This window comes from Erinaceus europaeus, chromosome 1 (genome assembly GCF_950295315.1).
Source record: "Erinaceus europaeus chromosome 1, mEriEur2.1, whole genome shotgun sequence".
In the NCBI taxonomy this organism is placed as follows: Eukaryota; Metazoa; Chordata; class Mammalia; order Eulipotyphla; family Erinaceidae; genus Erinaceus; species Erinaceus europaeus.
Window position 1 is genome coordinate 145,512,044 of NC_080162.1, and position 20,416 is coordinate 145,532,459.

Genomic DNA, 20,416 nt, shown 5'->3' on the forward strand with positions numbered 1-20,416 from the left:
GTGACTGAAAAGCATTAAGACATAAAGCAGAATAAATTGTTTAATAGTCAGGAGCCTAAAAGGTAAGAATATAGGAGGTGAGATTTGGGGTCATGAAGAAGCTAGGAAATCAGGGGTTGGGCAGTGGCACAGCAAAGTGCAAGGACTGGTGTGAGGATCTCAGTTGGAGCCCCCGGCTCCCCACCTGTGGGGGGGTTGCTTCACAAGCAGTAAAGTAGGTCTGAAGGTGTTTTTCTCTCTCTCTCTGTCTTCCCCTCCTCTCTCGATTTCTCTCTGTCCTATCCAACAACAACATCAATGGCAACAATAACAATAATGACAAGGGCAACAAAATGAAAAAATGACCTCCAGGAGCAGTGGATTTGTAGTGCAGGCACCAAGCCACAGTGATAATCCTGGAGGTAAAAAAAAAAAAAATCTATTTTAGGTTTATACCAGTGGGTTCATGACTTTACTAATTTTTGTCTGAGCCCAACAGCTAACATGCAGGTGGACTAAAATATTGTCTAGGAAGATGGTTTCAGACCAGTATCAAAAGCCCTCTTGTGGGCCTCTATAGGACCTTGCCCTCAATGTAAAACAACAACAGTAGAAACTGCTCCACTCTCTGAAGAGAAGCTGGGTCAACATGCTCTGCCACTCAAGGAAGACTGGTTCTGAAATGAGTGCAGCCTAGAATGTTCCTAGCTGTGGCTATGGACTATGAGCTCAGACTGACCAGGATGCAGGGGTTACACAGGTGCCTGTGCTAAATATAAATAGGCATGGGCCTTAGGTCAGATTCCTGGGGTTTGCAGTTAATGGTATTTATATGCTTTTTCCATATTTGGGAGTTACTCTCTGCCATAATCCAGCTTTATTCCTTCCTTTCTTCCTTCCTTCCTTCCTTTTTTTTAAAATTTATTTTTTATTTAAGAAAGGATAAATTAACAAAACCATATGGTAAGAGGGGTACAACTCCACACAATTCCCACCATCCAATCTCCATATCCCACCCCCTCCCCTGATAGCCTTCCCATTCTCTAGCCCTCTGGGAGCATGGACCCAGGGTCGTTGTGGGTTGCAGAAGGTAGAAGGTCTGGTTTCTGTAATTGCTTCCCCACTGAACATGGACATTGACTGGTCGGTCCATATTCCCAGTCTGCCTCTCTCTTTCCCTAGTAGGGTGGGTCTCTGGGGAAGCAGAGCTCCAGGACACATTGGTGGGGTCGTCAGTCTAGGGAAGCCTGGCTGGCATCCTGATGGCAACTGGAACCTGGTGGCTGAAAAGAGAGTTAACATACGAAGCCAAACAAACTGTAGAGCAATCATGGACCTAAAGGTTCGAATAGTGGAGAGGAAGTGTTGGGAGGGTACTCACTGCAGACTCTAGTGTACTTCTGTTTTCAGGTATATGTTTTGCACTAGTTTATGGATACATGTGAACATATGCTCTATCTCATGGAACCTGGTCTATATCTAGGTTTTGGGACTTTGTTAGGAAGTGAACCACCTGGGATGGAATTAGAGAATACTAAAAAAGGAAAGGTCTTACCTGAGTAATGAAACTGAAGGGTTGTCATTCCACACGTGAAGTCTCTGGACACAGTCTGAAGTGAAGCATGGTGAGGTGGCACTTGAGGTGATTTGGTTGTGATTGGCAGATGTGATATTATTTGGTATGAATTGAGAGAAGCATGCAGGAAAGTGAACCCCACCCTAAGGTTCCAGGACTGGGGGAAATAAAGGCTCTATAGTGAAAATGTGAGGTTCCTGCTGTCTTAGGGTTCAAAAAGTCAATGGATAGTTATTGTTATCATCACATTATTTGGTAATTGGGTTAACTTTGAAAAGTCCCTTTGTTAGGGTTTGCTGTATAATACCCAGTATCTTGTATATAGCTGTGCCACCAGTTGCTTCTGATATACTTGGTCTAGGCTTTTGAGAGAGTCTGCATATCAAAGACACAGCCTATATATTAAAAAGACTCACTCAGTTTGTGTTTTAAAAACTTCGAGACATACAATTAATTTCCCCCTCTCATATTAATTAATTAGTGATTTATATGACTACATTTTACTAGGAGTGTACATAAACACCATTCCCACCACTAAAAGACTGTGTCCCATCCCTCCCCCTACCCCCCACCCCCCACCGGCCCAGGAAGCCACATGTCTACCCTCCCCCTCACCACAGGGTTTTTACTTTGGTGCCCTACTTTCAATTTAGTCAGATCCTGCTTTTAGTTTCTCTTTCTGATCTTCTTTCTCAACTTCTGTTGATGAGTGAGATCATCCCATACTCATCTTTATCTTTCTGACTTAGCTCACTTAACATAATTCCTTCTAGCTCCATCCAAGATGGGTCAGAGAAGGTGGGTTCATTGTTCTTAATAGCTGCATAGTATTCCATTGTGTATATATACCACAATTTTCTCAGCCACTCATCTGTTGTTGGGCACCTGGGTTGCTTCAAGTTTTTAGCTATTATGAATTGTGCTGCTATGAACATAGGTGTACACATATCTTTTTGGTTGGGTGTTGTGGAGTCCTTGGGGTATATCCCCTAGAGAAGAATTACTGGGTCCCATGTCTAGCCTTTTAAGGGTTCTCCAGATCACTCTCCAGAGAGGCTGGACCAATTTCCATTCCCACCAGCAGTGCAGAGGGTTCCTCTGTCCCCACAACCTCTCCAGCATTTGTTGCTGCTGTTCTTTTTGATGTATGCCATTCTCACAGGGGTGGGGGGGTGAGGTGGTATCTCAATGTTGTCTTTATTTGCATTTCTCTGAACTCAGTGACCTGGAGCAATTTTTCATGTGTTTGTTAGCCTTTTGGATCTCTTCTGTAGTGAATGTTCTGTTCATATCCTCTGCCCATTTTTGAATGGGGTCATTTGCTTTTTTGTTGCTAAATTTGCTGAGCTCTTTGTATATTTTGGTGATTAGTTTCTTGTCTGATGTATGGCATGTGAAGACCTTCTCCCATTCTCTGAGGGGTCTCTTTGTTAGTGTGATAGTGTTTCTTTGGCTGTGCAGAGGCTTTTTAATTTGATGTAGTCCCATTGATTTGTTTTTGCTTTAGTCTTCCTTGCAGTTGGGTTGGTATCATCAAAGATGTCCTTGAGGTTTAGGTGGGAAAGTGTTCCACCAGTGTTTTCCTCTAATTATTTGATAGTTTCTGGTGTAACATCCAGGTTCTTGATCCATTTGGAGTTGATTTTTGTTTCTGGTGAGATAATGTGGTTCAGTTTCATTCTTCTGCATGTTATAACCCAGTTTTCCCAGCACCATTTATTGAAGAGAGCCCCCTTCCTCCATTTAATCCTTTGGGCCCCCTTATCAAAGATTAGATGTCCATAGGTGTGTTGGTAAAAGCATTAAGTCTTAAGCTTAATCCCTGGAATTGCAAGTGGCAGAGTGATGCTTTCTTCTTTCTCTGCTTCATAAACAAATCTTTAAGAAGAATAAACAGCCCCAAAAGTTTAAAATGTTGACATTTAGGAATAGGAATGGAAGAGCTAGGAAAGAGAATCATTGGTTTTCTTATTCATTTTTCAAGATATGCATGTGACACATTGATAAAAGCAAAGAAAGTAATAAGAAACCAACTGAAGCTGACATATGAGAAAAACAATATGTATATACTACGTAGAAGCTAATTTATTTGTGATTAAGTCAGCTATGTCATACAACTGTAGGTAAGATTTTTTTTTTTTTTACATTTCAAATCCCATGGCAAATGAAAAATGTTTTTCTTAGAAAAGAAGATGAGCTTGTACCTAGCAGAAATGAGCTTCCATTCATTTCTAGAAGAAAATTCACTGTTCATTATGAGGTTACCTCTACTCACTTACAACCTGAGCTTTGAAAGGTAAAATTTAATCATGTTCAAACTTTATCAAGACACCACATACCTACATGTTGTTTTCGCCGGGCTGGCTTCACGGGCGGGTAACAGACCACCAGGGACTCATGGTTGAGCTGTAGGCAGTATCTCTTTATTCATGCAGGACGCAGCACAATCTAAGCTGAGCTAAGCTAAACTAAAGGTACCATAAAACTCACAATGCTGTCTTTATATATACTTGCTAAGTAGGGTGGAAACAGGATGTGACATAGAGAGGGTGGAGAGAAAAGTGACTGGTGAAAATCAGAGTGTGACAAGGAGAGGATCAGGGTGTGACAAGGAGAGGGGGTGGAGCAGGTGAGAATTCTATCACTGAACCACTAATGCCCTGGAGGGAGGGTGGTGCTTGTTAACAGCGGTTATGTAAATAGAATGAAGTGGTTATGTAAATAGAATAGTGTTAAGCAGGGGGGATTTAAACCAAATGAAACAGAAGGGGTCTCATGCATACCAACACCTACACACACACACACACACACACACACACACACACACACACACACACACACACACACGTTTATCATGCTGTAAATTTCAATCTGGGTAGGGATGAGAAGTCCACACAAATCCTGACTTCTGTTTGCTTCAAGGAGTTCAGTATGTGCATCCTTGGGAATCAAAATGAATGATAAGAGTGAAATTTTTTCATATTTGTGTGAAAAAATAATCAAGCAGGATGAAGTAAGAGGGAGAGGCTAGCTTCTCCTTAGTATGTGATTACACCCAACATAATCTTTCAGGGGCTTTTTTTTCACCATCTGAGATGTTATCAGCACCAAGCTGGGCAGGAACAGGTATGATCCTCTCTGAATCATGAGTTCCTCTTGGACCTCAGCATCACAGGTGTGGTGTCAGGTCAGGTTGCCATAACAGAATTCCACAATCTGGGTGACTTCAATCAGAGCTACTTACTTTCTTCTAGTCCTGGAGACTGGAAGCCTAAGGGCAAGCTATGGGTTGATTAGCTTCTCCTGAGACCTCCATCCTGAACTGGAAGCCACCTGGCCAGTGTCCTACCATGGCTTCTGCTCAGTGTGCACACTTTCTGACAAGTCTTCCTTTTCTTTCTTTCTTTCTTTTAAATTTCTTTATTGGGGAATTAATATTTTACATTCAACAGTAAATACAATAGTTTGTACATGCATGACATTTCCCAGTTTTCCATATAACAATACAACCCCCACTAGGTCCTCTGTCATCCTTTTTGGACCTGCATTCTCCCCTCCCACCCACCCACCCCAGAGTCTTTTACTTTGGTGCACTACGTCAACTCCAGTTCAGGTTCTACTTAAGCTTTCTCTTTTGATCTTTTTTTTCAACTTCTGCCTGAGAGTGAGATCATCCCATATTCATCCTTCTGTTTCTGACTTATTTCATTTAACATGATTTCTTCAAGCTCCATCCAAGATTGGCTGAAAATGATGAAGTTGCCATTTTTAATAGCTGAATAGTATTCCATTGTGTATATATACTACAACTTGCTCAGCCACTCATCTGTTGTTGGACACCTGTGTTGCTTCCAGGTTTTGGCTATTACAAATAGTGCTGCCAAGAACATACGTGTACACAGATCTTTTTGGATGGGTGTGTTGGGTTCCTTAGGATATATCCTCAGGAGAGGAATTGCAAGATCATAGGGTAGGTCCATTTCCAGCCTTCTGAGAGTTTCCAGACTGCTCTCCACAGAGGTTGGACCAATTTACATTCCCACCAGCAGTGCAGGAGGGTTCCTTTGACTCCACAAACTCTCCAACATTTGTTGCTGTTACCTTTGCTGATGTATGACATTCTCACAGGAGTGAAGTGGTCTCTCATTGTTGTCTTGATTTGCATTTCTCTGACAATCAAAGACTTAGAGCCTTTTTTTTTCACTTCTATTTTTTTTTTTATTTAAGAAAGGAGACATTAACAAAACCATAGAATAAGAGGGGTACAATTCCGCACAATTCCCATAACCTTATCTCCATATCCCATCCCCTCCCCTGATATCCTTCCCATTCTCTATCTCTCTGGGAGTATGGATCCAGGGTCGTTGTGGGTTGCAGAGGGTGGAAGGTCTGGCTTCTGTAATTGCTTCCCCACTGAACATGGGCATTGACTGGTCGATCCATACTCCCAGTCTGCCTCTCTCTTTCCCTAGTAGGGTGGGGCTCTGAGGAAGAGGAGCTCCTGTACACAATGATGGGGTTGTCTGTCCAGGGAAGTCTGGTCAACATCTTGCTGGCATCTGGAACCTGGCGGCTGAAAAGAGAGTTAACATACAAAGCCAAACAAATTGTTGAACAATCATGGACCTAAAGACTGGAATAGTGTAGATGAAGTGTTGGGGGGTATTCCCTACATGCTCTTGTGTACTTCTGCTTTCAGGTATATATTTTTCCCCTAGTTTATGGGCATGGGTGAACCTATGCTCTATCTCAGGGGACCTTTTTTCATGTGTTTCTTGGCCTTTTGGATCTCTTCTCTTTTTAAAAAAAATTTATTTATTTGTTATTGGATAGAGACAGAGAGAAATTGAGAGAAGGGTAAGATAGAGAGGAAGAGAGACAGAGAGATGCCTACAGACCTGCTTCACCCCCTGCAGGTGGGGAGCCAGGGGCTCGAGTGGGGATCCTAACTGGTACTTGTGCTTTGTACCACGTGCGTTTAACCTGCTATGCTACCGCTCGACTCTCTGGATCTCTTCTGTGGTGAATATTCTGTCCACAACCTCTCATTATTTTTGGATGGGGTCATTTTTTTTCTTGTGGTTAAATTTGGCAAGCTTTTTATATATTTTGGTTATTAAACTCTTGTCTGATGTATGGCATCTAACGATCTTCTCCAATTCTGTGAGGGGTCTCTTGGTTTGGGTAGTAGTTTCTTTTGCTGTGCAGAAGATTTTTAATTTGATATAGTCCCATAGGTTTATACTTGCCTTAGTCTTCTTTGTAATTGGATTTGTTTCATTGAAGATGTCTCTAAAATTTATGCGGGAAAGAGTCCTGTCAGTATTGTCCTCTTAAGTATCTGGTAGTTTCTGATCTAACATCCAAGTCCTTGATCCACTTGGAATTTACTTTTGTATTTGATGAAATATAGTGGTTCAGTTTCATTCTTCTGCATGTTTCAACCCATTTTTCCAACACCATTTGTTGAAGAGACTCTGCTTTCCCCATGTAATAGTCTGGACACAAGTCTTCCTTTTCTTATGAGAATACCATTCTATTGGACTAGGGGCTCGTACTTATGATCTTCTTTAACCATAAGTATTTCCTCAAAGGCTCTGCTTCTATATACCACCAGCAAGCGGTTGGGCTTAAATGCATGCATTGGGGAGGAGTACAGTGTGGGCGGGTGGAGGCAAGTAGAGAGATACAAGGACTTTGGGGTACATGTGCACAATTGTGGAAGAGGGCCTACAGTGGGGGTGAGAGTGTTTTGCAGACACCTGTCAAGGGGAGAAATTGTACTCCTGTGTTAACAAATGTAGTGTGAAGCAGTAACCCTCAAATAAAAAGATTGGGGAAACAATGTCAACACAGAATATCCTTATTGAGACTAAGATGAGCTCTAGTGGAAGTCCATGGATGAGAAGGGTACTTGTGGAAGTTGTCAAGAAAGTAGGAGAGACCTAAGACCCCATTTCTCCTAGAAAGAAGTCAATACATCCTCATCTTTGAATGAGGGAAATCAACAGTGCCTAAAGCAGAACACAATGAATTAGCAATTCAGATACTTCATTTTAAAACCAAAGGTAACCCTAAGATAATCAACTAAAATTGTATAGTGATTAACTATTAGAAATACAAAGATGAAGAAAGGGGTTTTGTTTTGTTTTATTTGCTTAAATAGCCAACCATGTAGAGCTAGTTGACATTATAAACTTTGGGTATTAGGGACTGGGTGGGCATACCCTGTTAAGTGCATATATTACCAAGCACAATTATCAGGGTTCAAGCCCTTGGTTCCCACCTACAGGGGGTCTGCTTCACAAGTGGTGAAGCAGGTCTGCAAGTGTCTAACTTTCTTTCCCTCCCTCTATCTACCCATCCTCTCTCAATTTCTCTCTGGCATATCTAATAAAAATTAGAGGAAAAAAGAATTTTAAAAAAGCCTTTGGATGTGAAGCTTGAAAACTGGCTTAGTCAGTAGGGCACATACTTTATCATGCTTGAGGTACCAGGTTTGAGCCCTGGTTGCCATATAGGAGTGGCATGCAAAAGGGAGGCTTCATGAGTGGTGTATCAGTACTGTAGTCCCCCTCTTTTCTCTCTCTTTCTCTCACCTGCTCTCCTTTTATCTCTCTCATGTTCTATCTCTCATTCTCTACCTAAAAAAATTATAGTCCCCCAGGAATGAAGGGATTGTGTAGGTGTGGAGCCTCAGTGACAATCCTAGTGGCAAAATAAAATAAAATAAACTTTGGACATATAATTTTGGTCAAAGGTAAACCAATAACATTTTAAAGGTAAAATGAAAGGAAAATTCGATTTTTTTATAAGATGAATGTGTAGAATAGGCAGCAGTCACAGACAGACACAGACATGAGACAACAACAGTAGAGGAGTTTCTCTTTGTTAATACTTTGTAGAGAATGTTTATCAAGCCAGTAGGTTCTTAGTAAGCACCTACTATGTGGCAGGTTATGGTACTCATGGTAGTCAAGTTTCCTTGTATCAACAATTTATATTCCTATGAGGCAGATAGAACAACACATATCAAAGAAAATTTATTTCCTGTAATGTTGATGGCTTTGAAGAAAGGAAAGAATAAAGAGCTAGAATGTAACTGGGAGAAAGAAATGATTATTTAGACTGTCCTTTTAGGGGATGCATTATTAAAGAGGTGGTGTCTAGACCCAGACCTGAGTGACAAATAAGCATAGCAGGGAAGGTAGAGGGTACAGAATGAGCAAAGCACCTGAGGTAGGAATCATCTTGGGGTGCTTGAGGAATCACCAAGGGCCAGTGTATTTAGATCATAGTGATTAAGACAGAGGGAGCTTGTGGTAAGGTATAGGAGACAAGTATAAAAGGTAGATATAATTGAGTTTTGTGGGAAATTATCGGCAGACTCTCCTCAATGAGGGGATCTGATTTACACTTCAGAATCAGTCTGGTGGTTCTTTCTTTCGCTGATTTTGCTGAGTTCTTTGTATATTTTGGTTATTAACCTTTTGTCTGATATATGGCATAAAAAGATCTCCCATTCCATAAAGAGTTTCTCTATTTGGGCAGAACTTAAGGAACAAGAACAGACATTGGATTGGTGTTCTGCACAGAAACAAAGGAATCTAGAGGAAAAGGACAGGGTCAAGTGTTGGGGGGACCTGGGGGTTCAGGTCCTGGTATATGATTTTGGACATAAGTTGAAGGTTGAGTGGTTTTCAGACACCTATCTTGGTGAGATGAGAAATTGTACTCATGTGCCAACAATTATACAGTTAATCTCCCAATAAAAAGAAAGAAAGAAAAAAGTCAATCTGGTAGTGAAGTGAAGGTGGGCTGAAAGTATTGTCTGGGAAGATGGAATCTTGATGCTACTGGAGCTCTACAGGACAACTAAGAGGCTAGTGGGCAAACCTCACTGAATTAGGGGTAGAAGGGTGAAATTCTGCTTCTGCAGTGATCACCCCAAATTCCCAGGCTCCTTTTGATATATGTATATAGGAATCTCATGTCAGGGCTGATGGGAAGACTGGAATGATTATGCAGGAAGTAAAGACTTGCCAAAATTCTTTAAACTCAGCCCATTTCCATTCCCACTTTTACCACACTTGATGTGAATGTGTAACTGAGCTTGTAAATAACTGTGCTTGGAGGCAGAGCTGGGAATTACACCCCTCTAGACAGCCATTTGGAGCCTGAGAGAATAGGCCCCACTTGCTGTAATGCTATGCATTAAAAAGCACTTAGGCTGCTAAAACTAGCATTAGAATTGCACATAAACACTGCTGTCATGCTCTCAATGGGACTCTAGAGTCCATGTGGGACTCTTGGTGTCTGTGGAGGGAAGAAAAGTCATCTCAGGCTGAGCAATGATCTCTCCCCATGGCCCACAGAGAAACACTGCCTCTCCCTGTGGAGAATTTGCTCCATAAATGGGGAGAAAATATGAGCTTATTTCCAAGCCAAAATTAAACTATGTCCACACTGTGTGAAGATGATGAGTATGAAAGAAGAGAAATGAAATCAAAAAGGAAAAAAAAAGCTCATTTATTAGGAGGTGGTGGAAAGAGATGACCTCTTTATTCTTGAGATTTATATGCAGCAGAGAACCCAACACATAGAAAGATGGATGGATGGATGGATGGATGGATGGATGGATGGATGGATGATGGACAGATCAATGAATGGACAGGTATGTGGATAGATGATGAATGAATGAGTGAACATGAGATACATATTTTTCAAAGGTCAATTCTCTTTTTATTAGTGATTTGATAATGGTTTCCAAAATTATAAGATTTCAGAAGTACACTTTCACATTGCCCCCACCACCAGTATACTACACCCTTCCTCATCATCATAGTTCTCAAAACTCCTGACAATTTGGTTGGCAAGGGTCTATTCATAATAGCCCTTTATTAAGTTTCCCTTTAATAATTAAAATAATGTGCTCTGCCAAATCTCAAAACAAAAACAAAAAAACAACCATTTAGGGTCAAGTGTACGTAACTGACATCACTATGAAATTATATTGCACACAGGGTATATCAATCACAATCCAGCAATTGTGATTGTAATGTAATCTGAAATCTAGAACTATCCTAATGTAATCTAGAAATCCTAATGTAATCTGAAATCTAGAACTATCCTTGAACAACAGCAAAAGGAGGAGGAAGGGGAGGAGGAGAAGAAAGTCAATATCAAGTAGGCACCTCAGCTTGACCACAGCACAGCCTAAGAAAATAATAGTTGGAACTGGCTGCCTCACCAGATCTCAAATTAAGTTATTTCTTTGAAAAAGTAAATTGATACTTATGAATCCTCAGTGTCTATATAGGGGGGAAAGAAACTAGATAAGAATGCTTCTGTGGGGCCTGGGTGGAGTCTCACCCAGTAGAGCACACACATTATGTGCAAGGGCCAGGGCTCAAGGCCCCAGTCTCCACAAGTGGAGGGTGGGTAAGCTTCATGAGTGGTGAAACAGTGCTGCAGATATCTCTCTTGTCTGTGTCTTGCCCTCAAAAAAAAAAAAAGATTTCTGGGAACAGTGGAGTCTTATAGGTACTAAATTCCATCTTGGTGGGAGGAAAAAAGAAGAGGGAAGAAGAGAAGAAAGAAAAAATAGAAAACAAAGGAAGTGAAATGGAAAGAAGAGAGAATGATTCCTTAGTGTAAGATCAGCTTTTATGCACTGCATCTCACTCTTCCTCTATAAGAAGGAATTAAATCACTATCAGTTTGAAAGGATGCCACAAGGATCATTAAATCAATATATAAGAACACACTACTTCAGGTCCAAAGTTTGTGAACTCATGGAAGAGAAAAAAATCGAATCATGGAAACAAAATCTCTTTTAAGCTGTGAAATGTTCTACTGTTGTCTAATTGCTTAGAAGTCTTTATTGATCTTCAACACTGATATTATTCTTATTTAACATACAAATGACACCACAAATTAAAACCAACACATATCAAGAACATATGAATTTTTAAGAAAAAAGTCCCAATGTTGACTGGAAAGAGATGTAGAGCTTAACAAAAAATCAGACTTAAACTTATTCAAACTCATTTTGTATCTGTGTATCTAAAAAAGAGATAGAGAAATAAAAAGAAGACTGTAAATTATGTTATCCCTTAGTTGTAGACATCAAGACACAACTAAGTTATGTTTCTGATCCTCCCTTCCTGAAGACAAAGCATGTCAGCGTTACCAGAAATTTATCCATAACCCACCTGCATGTTAGCTGTCAGGCTCAGGCAAAAATTACTAAAGTCAAGGACCCCTTGGAATATACCTAAAATAGACTTCCTAGCTTTTTCAAAAATGTAGACCCCCAAATCTCATCTGCTGTATTCTTACCTTTAAGTTCCTGATTATTAAACAATTTGTTCTGCTTTATATCTTAAATGCTTTTCAGCCACCAAGTTGCAGATGCTACTATGATGCCAACTGACTTCCCTGGGCAGATGACCTCACCAGTGCGTTCTGGAGCCCCACCTCTCCAGAGCCCTGCCCCACTAGGGAAAGGTACAAATAGGCTGGGGGTATGGATTGACCTGCCAGTGCCCATTTCCAGTGGAAAAGCCATTTCAGAAGCCAGACCTTCCACCTTCTGCACCCCATAATGATCCTGGGTCCATACTCCCAGAGAGAGATAAAGAAGATCAGTCCTGAAATTGGGCAGCGTGCAATGTTCCTACTCATGATGACAGAATGTGAGCTCAGATCTATAGGGATGCAGACATCACGTAGGCTCCTAAGCTGAATATGGGCCCTAGACCAGATCAAATCAACGAGGTTTACAGTCAACAATATTTAGACACCTTTCCCATATTTGGGAGCTACTCTCTTCCCTGATCCAGCTTTCTGGATTTTTTCCCCAGCCATGACATCATCTTCCCCAGACAATAACTTGGATTCACCTGCATATCAGATGTCAGGCTCAGAAAAAAAAAACAAAACACTAGTACAGTCATGGGCCCTTTGGAATATAACTAAAATAGTCCTACTAACTACTAAACAGAGGAAACTCCAACTCTTCATATGAACTATTCCAGCCTTTAGGTTCATGATTAGCCAGTTATTTGTTTGGCTCTATATGTTAACTCATTTTTCAGCCACCAGGTTCCAGATGCTAACATGATGCCAACCAGACTTACCTGGACAAGCGACCCCACCAATGTGTCCTGGAGCCCCACTTCTCCAAAGCCCCACCCAACTAGGGAAAGAGAGAGACATGCTGGAAGTATGGATTGACCTGCCAATGCCCGTATTCAGCGGGAAAGCAATTACAGAAACCAGAACTTCCACCTTCTGCATCCCATAATGACCCTGGGCCCATATTCCCTGAGGGATAAAGAATTGGAAAGCTATCAGGGGATGGGATGGGATATGGAGTTCTGGTGGTGGGAATTGTGTGGAGTTGTACCTCTCTTATCCTATGTTTTTTGTCAGTGTTTCCTTTTTATAAATAAAAATTAAAAAAATATATGGGACTTTCCAATGGAGGTGATAGGATGCAGAACTCTGGTGGTGATAATTGTGTGGAATTGTACTCCTTTTATCCAACAGACTTGACAATAATTATTAAATCAATCAAAATGTCTAAAATTAAAACATTCTAGACATGGGCATTTCTAGCAATGTTCCTTATCTAAATCTAGATGTCAGTTATGTGGATGCATGCTTAAGTTAAAAAATGACTACTGAGTCATATACTATTTGTGTGCTTAGCACATGCATGTTATATCATAGTTTTAATTATTTTTTTCCTAGAAAATGAAGAATAAAATTCTAAAAGCATTCATTTTCATGAGCATCTTGTTTCCCAGAGTTGCCAAATAAGTGAGGTATCATTTTTCTCTTCTTATATTATAATTGTAGAAAAGCTCAACACTGATAGAGTACTTACCCAGTACCATACCCTATGCTAATTGCTGCATAATGAACTCATTTAATCTTCACAAATTCCATGTCCTCAATAAGAACTAAAATGCAGAGAGGCCCAAGTGTAAAATGTACAACAAGAGGAAGTCAAACCTATGATTCTGGTCCATGTGTTGGCTAATCATTGTATTCTACAGTTAGAATATGGTAAGGTGTCTTTTTTTTTCTTTGCCTCCAGGCTTATTGCTGGGGCTGGGTGCTGACACTACAAATCTACTGCTCCTTGGAGGCCATCTTTTTCCGTTTTGTTGGACAGGACAGAGAGAAATTGAGAGAGGAGGGCGTGTTAGAGAGGGAGAAAGACAGACACCTGCAGACCTGCTTCACTGCTTGTGTAAGTGACCATCCACCTCCCCTCTGGCCCACCACAGTTAATATTATCAGATATGTGAAGTCTCTGTGTGAGCCTCCCTTGATGTCTTGTTCTTTCCAGAAAGCCAGAGGATACCATACCTGAGTTTTATTCTAGATTGCTTTAATGCATATAGATCACTACTTCTTTACTACTCTGGCTATATTTACCTTACTGAATCATCCAGAGTATTAGTTTCTGTGTTCCTTTATTATATTTTATTTGGGGGGGGGTTATGGATCACAGTACAGTCTTTGATACATAGGTAAAACCCCTCATATCTTCTTTATGGGTATCTGGGAAACTCTCTCCCAACCTAGAGCCCCTCTTCTGTCATATATCAGGACCCCAGGACCCTTCATCCCACCACTTTCCCTCCTTCCCCAAGTTTGCTTTGCTTTGGTGCAAGTCCAAGTTTCACTATATGTTTTTCCTTCCTGTCTTTTTTTCTTAAGTTCCACCTATGAGTGAAATCCTTTGGTATTCGTCCTTCACTTTCTGGTTTATTTCACTCAACTTTATACCTTCAAGTTCTAACCAAGATATTGCAAAGGAAATTAATCCATCATTTTAATGGCTGCATAGTATTTCATTGTGTAAATGTATCATAACTTTATTATCCATCGGTTCCTTATGCTTATTTAATGCTTTTAGTAATTTTATTTTATGATAGGGAGGCCAAAGCACCACTCTGACACTTATAACATTCTCTTTGACTTTGTCTTTCTTGTTTTCATATGTCTCCAGGGAGCAAGCCCAGGGCATCAAAGGTAAAAGTTATGCAGTCTACTGCTGAACAGCCTGCAGCCCCAATTTTTTAATTTTTTATTTGTGATTAATAGTACCTGATAAGATTGTGATATTAGACTATAAAAAGCAGAAGAAAGCAAACTGTTTCTAAGACTTATGAGAACAATGGTGATTCTTTTTGGGAGGTGGGTGGGTGGTATACAGAACTTTGGTGGGTGTGGTGTAGAACTGTATACATTACAATCTTACAGTCTTGTAACATACTATTATTAACAAATTTAAAAAAGATTATAGTTAAAACTAAAAAAAAGATCACACCACACCCACTACCAAAGTTCTGTATCCCCACCTTCCCACCTCCCAAAGACAGCCACTTTAGTTCTCACAAAGAACTTAACAGTTTGAAACAGTTTGCTTGCTTCTGTTCGATTTTTTTTCTCTTTTTAAAATTCATGTGTATCAGATCTCTAGATTCTACATATGAATGAAACCATCTGGTAGTTGTCTTTTATCTCTTTGCCTATTTCTCTAAGCATAGTCACCTCTAGTTTCATCCATTTTGTCACAAGTGACACGTATCATCTTTTTTATCTTAGAGTAGTATTCCACAGAATATATATTCCATAACTTCTTTATCCAGTCATCTGTTGATAGTCATTTAGGCTGCTTCCACTCTTTGGCTATTGCAAATAATGCAGCTATAAACATAGGATTGCATATGTTCCTTTTAATTAGTGTTTGAGTGTCCTTTGGATAAATATTGAAAACTAATATCACTTGATCATAAGGTAATTTCATTTTTTTGAGGGTTGGGGGAATTCTTTATTCTTGTTTTTTTATTTTTTTTTATTTAAGAAAGGATTAATTAACAACACCATAAGGTAGGAGGGGTACAACTCCACACAATTCCCACCACCCAATCTCCATAACCTACCCCCTCCCCTGATAGCTTTCCCATTCTCTATCCCTCTGGGAGCATGGACCCAGGGTCATTGAGGGTTGCAGAAAGTAGAAGGTCCAACTTCTGTAATTGCTTCCCTGCTGAACATGGGCGTTGACTGGTCTGTCCATACTCCCAGTCTGCCTCTCTCTTTCCCTAGTAGGGTGTGTCTCTGGGGAAGCTGAGCTCCAGGACACATTGGTGGGGTCTTCAATCCAGGGAAGCCTGGCCAGCATCCTGATGGCATCTGGAACCTGGTGATTGAAAAGAGAGTTAACAGACGAAGCAAAACAAATTGTTGAGCAATCATGGACCCAAAGCTTGGAATCATGGAGAGGAAGTGTTAGGGGGGGTACTCACTGCAAACTCTAGTGTACTTCTGCTTTCAGGTATATATTTTGCAGTAGTTTATGGATACGTGTGAACATAAGCTTTCTCTCACAGAAACTGGTGTATATCTAGGTTTTGGGACTTTGTTAGAAAGTGAACCACCTGAGATGAAATTAGAGTGTACTATAAAAGGAAAGGTCTCACCCGAGTAATGAAGCTGAAGGGTTGTCATTCCACTCGTGAAGTCTCTGGACATAGTCTGAGGTGAAGCATGTTGAGGTGGCAATCGTTGCGTTGGTTAGGTTGTGATCGGCAGATGCAATATTATTTGGTATGGATTGGGCGAGGCATATGGGAAAGTGGGCCCTATCCAAGGGTTCCAGGACTGGGGGAAGTAGAGGCTCTATAGTGGAGATGTGAGGTTCCTGCTGTCTTAGGGTTCAAAAGACAATTGATAGTTAATGTTATCATCACATTATTTGGTAATTGGGTTAACTTTGAAAAGTCCTTTTGTTATGGTTTGCTGTACAGTATCCAGTATCTTGTATATAGCTGTGCTATTGGATGCTTCTAATCTACTTGGTCTAGGCTTTTGAGAGAGTCCGCATATCAAATACACAGCCTATATATTAAAAAGATTCAGTTTGTGTTTTGAAAAACTTTGAGACATACAATTGTTTTTACCACTCTCATATTAATCAACTACTGATTTATATGTCTACATTTTGCTAGGAGTATACATAAACACCATTCCCACCACCAAAAGACTGTGGCCCATCCCTCCCACCCACTCCCACCCCCCACTGGCCCAGGAAGCTGCATGTCTACCTCTCACCACAGGGTTTTTACTTTGGTCCCTACTTACAATTTGATCAGGTCCTGCTTTTAGTTTCCCTTTCAGATCTTCTTAGTCAACTTCTGTTGATGAGTGGGATCATCCCATACTCATCTTTATCTTTCTGACTTAGTTCACTTAACATAATTCCTTCTAGCTCTGTCCAAGATGGGTCAGAGAAGGTGGGTTCATTGTTCTTGATAGCTGCATGCTATCCCATTGTGTATATATACCACAGCTTTCTCAGCCACTCATCTGGTGTTGGGCACCTGGGTTGCTCCCAGGTTTTAGCTATTATGAATCGTGCTGCTATGAACATAGGAATACACACCTCTTTTTGGTTGGGTGTTATGGAGTCCTTGGGGTAAAACCCCAGGAGAGGAAATACTGGATCATATGGAAGGTCCATGTCTATCCTTCTGAGAGTTTTCCAGACTGCTCTCCACAGAAGCTATACCAATTTACATTCCCAACAGCAATGTAAAAGGGTTCCTCTGTCCCCACAAGCTCTCCAGCATTTGTTGCTGCTGTCCTTTTTGATGTATGCCATTCTTACAGGAGTGAGGTGGTATCTTAGTGTTGTCTTAATTTGCATTTCTCTGACAATCAGTGACCTAGAGCAGTTTTTCATATGTTTGTTAGCCTTTTGGATCTCCTCTGTAGTGAATGTTTTGTTCATATCCTCTGCCCATTTTTGGATGGGGTCATTTGCTTTTTTTGTGCTAAGTTTGCTGAGCTCTTTATGTATTTTGGTGATTAGTTTCTTGTCTGATGTATGGCATGTGAAGATCTTCTCCCATTCTGTGAGGGGTCTCTCTGTTTGTTTAATAGTTTCTTTGGATGTGCAGAAGCTTTTCAAGTTGATGTAGTCCCATTGGTTTGTTTCTGCTTTAGTCTTCCTGCAATTGCATCAAAGATGTCCTTTAGGTGTAGGTGGGAAAGTGTTTTACCAATGTTTTCCTCTAAGTATTTGATTGTTTCTGGTCTGACATCTAGGTCTTTGATCCATTTGGAGTTGATTTTTGTTTCTGGTGAGATAAAGTGGTTCAATTTCATTCTTCTGCATGTTACAACCCAGTTTTCCCAGCACCATTTATTGAAGAGAGCCTCCTTTTTCCATTTAATCCTTTAGGCCCCCTTATCAAAGATTAGATGCCCATAGGTGTTGGGATTTATTTCTGGGCTATCAATTCTGTTCCACTGGTCTGTGTGCCTATTTTTGTTCCAGTACCATGCTGTTTTGATGATGATGGCTTTATAATATAGTTTAATGTCTGGGAGTGTGATGCCTCCATTTCTGTTTATTTTCCTCAAGATGGTTTTGGCAATTCTAGGTGTTTTCAGGTTCCAGATAAATGATTGTAGTGTTTGTTCTATTCTCTTAAAGAAGCTTGGTGGAACTTTGATGGGTATTGCATTAAATTTGTTTATGGCTCTGGGGAGAATATTCATTTTGATGATATTTATTCTTCCAATCCATGAGCATGGGATATCTTTCCATTTCTTGGTGTCACTTTCTATTTCCTTGAGTAGCGACTCATAGTTTTCAGTATGGTCAACTTTATTCCTAGGTATTTGATTGATTTTGCTGAAACAGTAAATGGGAGTGATTTCTGGATGTCTTCTTCTTCAGATTTAGTGTTTGCATAAAGAAATGCCACTGATTTTTGTACATTGATTTTGTAGCCTGATACCTTGCTATATTGCCTAATAACTTCCAGTAATTTTCTGCTGGATTCTTTAGATCTTTCTATGTATACTATCATATCATCTGCAAATAGTGAGAACTTGACTTCTTCCCTTCCAATCTGTATTCCTTTGATTTCTTTCTCTTGCCTGATTGCTATGGAAAGAACTTCCAATACTATGTTGAAGAGTAATGGTGACAGTGGACAGCCCTGTCTAGTCCCCGATCTGAGGGGGAATGCTTTCAACTTCTGTCCATTGAGTATGATGTTGGCTGTAGGTTTGCTATATATAGACTCCACTATCTTGAGGAATTTCCCATCTATTCCCATTTTTTGTAGAGTTTTGAGCATAAATGTGTGTTGGATTTTGTCAAAGGCTTTCTCTGCATCTATTGAGATAATCATGTGGTTCTTGGCTTTGCTTTTATTGATGTGGTGAATGACATTGATTGACTTATGGATGTTGAACCAACCTTGCATTCCTGGGATGAATCCCACTTGGTCATGATGAACAATCTTTTTGATATGTTGCTGTAATTTCATTTTTATTTCTTTAGGGGCTTTCCATACAGTCTTCCAAAGGTGAATCTCTAGTTTTTAACTCATGTTTTTCTCATTTTGTTTTCTATATATTTTAAAAGTATCCAAACTATTAATTCATTAGTCAATCTGTTAGAGACAGAGAATTAAAAGCTTGGACCTAAACTAAATCAACATAACCAGCACCACCATGCCTTTTTGCATCAAGTTATATCCAGAGAAGCCAAGCCTGAGATGTCAACCTTCCAACTCCAGTAATCTGATGAGGCCTTTCCTAAAACATGGGACTACGTAATTCCATTTCATATGGAACACTACCTAACAAAGTTACAGACCCTAGATATATGCTAAGGCCTAGGAGACTAGGCATATGTATACACTTATCCATAAATTAGGGGCAACTATATACCTTGAAGTAAAAGTGCTTACCCTGTGGTTAGACTTAAACCTAGTAAATTTGGCCATCTAATAAAAAGGCCTAGAGAAGGCATCATAAAAGTCTAATCAAATATTTACTACTTAGAACTAGACACCTTCCTCTCATATCCCCTACTTGATTGCCCTTAGTCACTATTTACTCAACTAACTCCACAAAAGAAATTAAGATATATCTCCTAATCTCTTCTGACAGCATCAGCATTAATGTCAGCCCTTGATAATCTTTAGAAGAAACACTGTATACAATTGGCCAAGAGATATACTGGAAAATATATTTATTAACTAAAGGGCAATTACTGTCCCTAAGATAACCTTTATTAGAATCATCAAACAAGTAATTACAGTAAAACTCAATGTTAACTTAGATCCCACTAAAATCCTATGTGTGTTTCCTTCCTAACTTGAGGCCAGACCCCATAAACCTAATACCAGCTTAGATACAATAAATGACACTCAACAATTGGGGGAAAGTCTAATCTTGTCAGATAAAGAAGGGACTACAAAAGCTGGAAAAGGGCAAGAGACTGGCTCACTTAATGATGACCTTTTCAGTCACTACCAGGTCACCACATCACTTGGGGCCCTAGCCAGGAAATCCTTGGATTCCCTCATAGATACAATGGGATTAAACCTTTAATAGATTCCTCTCTCCACTATGGCTGGTCACTTCCATCAAGAACATCTTCATAAACCCTCGTGTGGGCTTTTCAGGATGGTACACTCACTATGAACTATCAATGGTAGGGACTGCCCCACTCTCTGAAGGGAGGCAGGGTCACCTAATCTGCCAATAGAGGAAGACTGGTCCTGAAATGAACTGGTCCTGAAATATCCCTCTTATTTTGCATTAGCTGTGTACCAAATATTTTGATAGCTCCTGTCTTCATTTTCTTATGATTCTAGAAATTTAATTTCTTCCTTAATTTCTTCTTTGACCCAGTAGTTGTTAATTAGTGCACTGTTGAGTTTCTATATTTTGGGACTTCTACTAATTTCCTGTTAGTTTAATTCCACTGTGGTCTGAGAAGAATCTTGGGATAATTTCAATGCTCTTGAATTT